The sequence below is a fragment of the Indicator indicator genome, chromosome 30 (genome assembly GCF_027791375.1).
Source record: "Indicator indicator isolate 239-I01 chromosome 30, UM_Iind_1.1, whole genome shotgun sequence".
NCBI classification, from domain to species: Eukaryota; Metazoa; Chordata; class Aves; order Piciformes; family Indicatoridae; genus Indicator; species Indicator indicator.
Genome location: NC_072039.1, coordinates 2020647 through 2026834, shown reverse-complemented (window position 1 = coordinate 2026834; position 6188 = coordinate 2020647).

The following is a 6188-nucleotide window of genomic DNA, read 5'->3' as shown; positions in this document are numbered from 1 at the left end:
CTAAAAATCAATTGCAAAGTTGGCTTTTTGCAACTTCTACTGTTTTTTTTTTCCTCTCTCTCTCCCTCTCTCTCTCTCTCCCTCCTTGTTAAAGTATTCTCCTTCAAGAAGATTGCACTGAGCTGCTGTGCTGCACAGTTTTGGTTTTGTTTTGTTTTTTTTCCTTTGCCAATTCAGAGCTGTTCCATCTTATGAGAGTGGAAATTTCATTAGGGAGATTCTGAGGGTTCTTCTTGTCATTGTCATTTGTTTAATCAAGAGCAAAATTATCTGCACAACTGGAGAACCATGACAAAAAGCTCCCTCCCCAACACTGGACCTGGGGTAAGTCAGCATCACCGCCCTGCCATCCGTGGAAGCCCAGCACCTTCTGCTGTCCAAGGGCAGGACAGGGTGGGAGCAGCTGTGCCCTTTCCTAGGTTGTGAGCTGCTGGCTAAAGATCACAGGTGGTGCTGACCAGGATGTTCTCCCTCTCCTCCTGCCCAAGGTGTTCACCTTGCTCCTCAAGACACACTTCCAGCCCTCTTGCCTTTCTGCACCAACCTTTGCCAAGCTTCATCCTTTTGCCATAGATTCTCCTTCACTTTCCTCTTATGAAATGAACATTTCAGTGTTCCTCTTGCTGCCCCATCATCTGGGCAGCTAAGCCTCCCTGCCTTACCAATCTTGATTGATTTGTAGACATTAAAGTTCCCATCCAAAATGTGTGTGCACTGTGACCAGCTGTGATTCAGTTCATCAGAAAGACAGAGGTGGTTATATTAGCTTAGCAAATTGGTATTATGGAGGGGGAGGGGGGGAAAAATCCCCCTGATGGAGATAAAACAGATCTCAGACACTCATCATCATCTTACTGACCTTCAAATGAGTTTGGAGTCCTAACCTATTATCATCCCAGCATGAATGAAATGCCAAATGCCTCCTTTCAGCATCAGGAGAATTCATGATTATCCAGCAAGAAACGATGCAAGGAATCTTTGTTTCTGTGGAGGATGCAGGAAGTGGTAGTTCGTAAAGGGAAGATTAGGAAGAAAAGGCCCTGGGGGTGCTGGGGGATGAGAAGCTCCCCAGGAGCCAGCAGTGAGCACTTGCAGCCCAGAGAGCCAAGCAGAGCCTGGGCTGCAGCAGGAGAAGCATAACCAGCAGGGCCAGGGAGGGGATTCTGCCCCTCTGCTCCACTCTGCTGAGACCACACCTGGAGCTCTGGGTCCAGTTCTGGAGCTTTTTTTACAGGAAAGATCTGGAGGTGCATGGAAGGTGTCCAGAGAAGGGCCATGAGGATGAGCAGAGGGCTGGAGCTGCTCTGCTGTGAGGAGAGTTGGGGTTGTGCAGTCTGGAGAGGAGAAGGCTCTGAGGTGACCTTCTTGTGGCCTTCCAGGATCTGAAGGGGGCTCCAAGAAAGCTGGGGAGGGACTTTTTAGGGTGTCAGGGAGCGATAGGATGGGGGGAATGGAGCAAAACTGGAAGTGGGGAGATTCAGATTGGATGTTAGGAAGAAGTTCTTCCCCAGGAGGGTGGTGAGACACTGGAAGAGGTTGCCCAGGGAGGTGGTGGAAGCCTCATCCCTGGAGGTTTTGGCAGCCAGGCTGGAGGTGGCTGTGAGCAACCTGCTCTGGTGTGAGGTGTCCCTGCCCATGGCAGGGGGGTTGGAACTGGCTGAGCCTTGAGGACCCTTCCAACCCTGACAATTCTGTGATTCTACAAGGGGAGTCTGGCCCTGCTCTCAGCAGGGCTTTGGCAGCACAGACCTCGTGCCTGTGGGATTAAGCTGGGTGCAGGCATGGCTGAGGATTTTATCTGGAATAGCTGTGATGCCAGGGGAGTTGGAGATGTTAATCAAAGCCCTGGCAAATGGAAATTCCTGAGTGACCCTAGGTGATGATTTCCCATAATCTTTCTTTTTTTTTTTTTAACTGGATGGATGAAATGGAAATGGATGAGTCTAAAGGACAGGTTATAAACCTCTTCTGAGCAGAAAGTGAGATCCACTCAATGCAGTTGATGTATTGAGTTTGCCCAGACTCTGAGTGAATAGTTTGGCTTCAGATCCTCTCCAATAAATTCAAGGCTGTAAAGCTGTAATAGGATCCTAGAGCAACCTCCCCTTTCTCCAACTGGAACACAAGTTTCCAGAGGTTTTGGGGGGTTATTGATCTTTGGTGTGTTCAGTGATCATTAGAAACCTCAGAATTATGTAGGGGGGAAATGAGAAAGGGAAGAGGGAGAAAGAGGTGGAGCTTGCACTGCCAGAGGGCTAATTGTCCTTATGAGAGGCTCCCTGGCTCTCAGCAGCTCTGCCTGATCTGCTGCACCATGCTCCTGGGACTGGCAACAGCACACCCATGTCCTGCTCTGCTCAGCACAAGGCTGTGGGGATGGGTGATGGGAGGGTACCAGGGCATAGGGCTCTGCTGCCCAGCAGGCCCCTTGGCTGCCCTGTCCTCTCTGAGCTGTCACCATCCCTCCCAGAGGCACAGGAATCCAAGTCTTGTCCTCCTTTGTTAATGCCAGAGCAGGGAGATGGGGTCTTTGGGGAGCATCTCCTCCTCACCCCAGGAGGTTTTAGAGCTTGGGAAGAGATCAACCTCTTAAAAAAACTCATAGCAGGAGGTGAGAGATGTGGAGAAAATGTGACCTGTTCATAAAGGATTTAGCCAAACCCTGTTGTAAATATTTGCACTGCACTATGCCATTAGCTTCTCCAGTTAATCTGCTTCCCCTGATCATGGCTCTGAGCAAGAGATGTTCCCAGAGCAGTTGACAAGAAAAGTTAGGGCTGTGTCTGGCCTACTCTTCTGCTACAAATGATTCAAAAGGGATAGATTAAAAAAAAAAAAAAATCCATTTCTGAGCAGGCTTCTTGCCCCTGCCCACTGATCATGCTTTTCTCTTATGGAAAGGCAAAGGATTAAAAAGCAGCAGAAATTGCCCATTTCTGGGAAGCCTGCTTGGTTTGCTTGTTGCTTTGCCACTCTGCTTTGCAAATGGAAGAGCCTTAAGAATTTCAAATGTCACTTAGAGCATCTGCAATTGCCCTGTAGAGGAGTTTGTTCACCTGTCAGTCTTCGTAAGCATATGGCCATGAATTTCTGTTACTCCTGGGAAATCTCACCTAATTCCAAGGCTTTTCAGCGTGGCTGGTGAAGGGGTAGCCCCAAGTTAAAGCCAAGGATGTGTTATTGCATGTGACACTCTTCACAAGCAGTGTGTGCTTGGTGCATTTTCAGTGTGGATCCCAAAGGATGGGGCCTTTGGCACACTGGGTGAGCCTGGTTGGTGCCAGCAGTGTGAGCAGATTCTGGGTGGAACTGCTGAGGACCAGCTCTGGGCTGCTCTGTTTGGGTAATGAGATGCTGCTTGGCTTTGCAGCTGAAGAGCTGCAGCAGCAATGGATGTTTTGGCTTTGGGTGGTCCATGCTCAGCTTCCTTATACAGCAAATATTAACAGCCCTTCTGGTCTGCAAACAGCTGCCTCTTGCATGATTACAGGGGAGGAAATATTCACACAAAAATGCTGGGACTTAGTGAGCTCTGCATCCCAAAGCAGCTCAGAAGGAAGCACAGTGGATCCCTGGAAGCCAAGGGTGCTCACAGGATGTTAGGGGTTGGAAGGGACCTTTGAATATCAAGTCCAACGCCCCCCCCCCCCCAGAGCAGGTCCACAGAATCCAGCACAGGTCACACAGGAACACATCCAGATGGGGCTGGAAAGTCTCCAGAGAAGGAGACTCCACAACCTCTCTGGGTAGCCTGCTCCAGTGCTCTGTGACCCTCACAGTGAGGGAGTTCCTCCTCATGTTGAGGTGGAATCTCCTGTGCTGGAGTTTCTGTCCATTGCTCCTTGTCCTGTCACAACTGAGGTGCAACTGAGCAGAGCCTGTCCCCTCCCGCTTGACTCTCAGATATTTATGAACATTTATTAAATCCCCTCTCAGTCCTCTCTTCTCCAGGAGACTAGTGTCCAGAAGAGAGTGGGTGAGGTGGGTGCAGCTGAGATAGCTTGGGGTGCTTGGACACTTCCACATGACAGGGAGAGCCAAGGGACCCAGAACAAGCCATGAGGATGCTTCTGCCCCTCCCTTGTCACTGGAGGGGTCCCTGGTGTGAGCATGGCACAGACCTGGCTGACAGCAAAAGGTGTCACTGGAGCTACTTGGAGCTGGAGTACTTGGGGAGGGGGGCAAGCAGGGAAAGATAAAGACAGGGAATTGGTGGACCTTCAGCTTTTGTTCTGATTTGAAAGGCTTTGGTTCTGCAATCTCAGAGGTGTTGCCTTTCAGCTGTATCCACAGCCCCTGGTGCCCGCAGTCCCTCAGCGCTGGCTGTGCTCTTGTTACCAAGCCTGGGTTTTCCCAGAGCAGACAGAAAGGGGCTTGCAGTGACACCTGTCTGTCCTCCAGAGTTCAATCCACAGATGTAAAAGCAGGACCAAGTGCTAGAGCCAAGGGCCTGGCCTGAGCAGTGCCCACCAGTGGCGGCAGGGTCTGTCTGTGACCGCAGAGGATGCCCTCATGCTCTCTGTTGGTGGCAGCTGCTCAGGAGCAGGGGAACCACGTAGCTTAGCAACACAGAGCAAACTGGGAGGCTTTGCAGGGCCATGCCAGAGCATGAGCTTTAGCTGCACTGGTACCTGCCTGAGCTGAGACCCTGTTTTGCTGGGCTCAGCCCTTCTGCAGCCCCCTCGCTCGCTGCTGTTGCTTCAGCGCCCGGAGCCGGTGCAGCTCTGCTGGCTGCTCTTTGCCTGGCCTGCTTCAGTGGGTTCTGCTTTTCCATGGGGTTGATAAGAAGCCATTTTGTCCATTTCCTACCAAAAAGACCTCCTCATAAACCCCAAAGCCCCTCCCTGCTGTTCTCCACCTCTTTCCCCAAGTGCTTAGCAGCACATTGAGCCGGCAGCAGCACGCCATATGTCTGCATGGATTCTGCTAACAGATGTGCTGAGGCTTGGGAAAAACTTATTTTAGATAAGGCAAATAATCTTTTCAATTATCTTTTGCTGAAAATATTGTGTTTTTGTAGGCATTCCAGAGCATTATGGCATAAAATACTGGCCTAATTATCATTATCTTCTCTATTACATTTGCTGAAATATCTTTTTCTTTTTTTTTTCTTGGAGTTGTCAAATGCTTTTCTGTGGCACTGTTTGGGAAGGAGCTTCCCACAGCCTGGGGGGGGAGGTTTGTCTCTGGATCCTGTAAAGCTGATCTGTGTCTGATTGCAAGATGTCATCCCAAAGGACAGCAGCAGGAGCTCACACTTGTTTGTTAGAACCATAGAATCATAGAATAATTCAGGTTGGAAAAGACTCCTGAGACCACTGAGCCTGCTCTACAAAGTTCATCCCTAAACCAGATCCCCAAGCACCACACCTAAATGACCTTTAATCACAGCCAGGGATGGTGACTCAGCCACCTCCCTGGGCAGCCTCTTCCCTGTCTGGCCACTCTTGCTGTGAAAAAGTTCTTCCTAGCATCCAGTCTAAGCCTACCCCGGTGCAGAATGACGCCATTGGGGCAAGAACAGAGTCTTCAGATGGCTCCTACAGGCCAGCAGATCCTGACAGCTCCTGGGGCTGGCATGATGGGTGCTGGTGAGGCTAGGGTGGCTGTTCCTCTCCTGGCACCCTGCCTGACCCCTTGGCAGTGTGCCACACAGATCCTGCTAAGAGTCAAACTCCAGGGAGCCTGGTTCTGAGGCTGGGCCATCCCCTGGCTGCCAGGTGTGCGTTGTGCATCTTACCCCTCCTGAGCTCCTGCTCAGCTCCTGCAGCACTCAGCCCATCATGCTGCAATGCAGCCTTGTTCCCCTAGGTTTACTCGGGTACCAGGCTGATGGAAACCCCCTCCAGATGCTCATGTTGCCAAACACTCTTTGCCTGAACTGAAGAGACATTTCTCTGCGCCAGGGTGCCAGCAGAGGGGACACGTTTACAATTCAGCCTGGTTCCCCCGGAAAATCTGCTCTTTGCATCTAGCTGCTGGAGCTCTGGCTGCTGAATAACCACGAGGGAGGTGCAGGCAGTGCGTGTGCTGGGGAGGGGGTGGGGAGCGTTGTGCTCCCAGCGTCGGCAGAGCCATTGACTTCAGTGATCGCTCAACCTCGCCTCAGCCAGGCTGCTCCGCGCTCCCCCAGCTCGTTAGAGGTTGTCTGGTTGGCACCCCAGGCACCAGCAGCCATGTACCCAGCT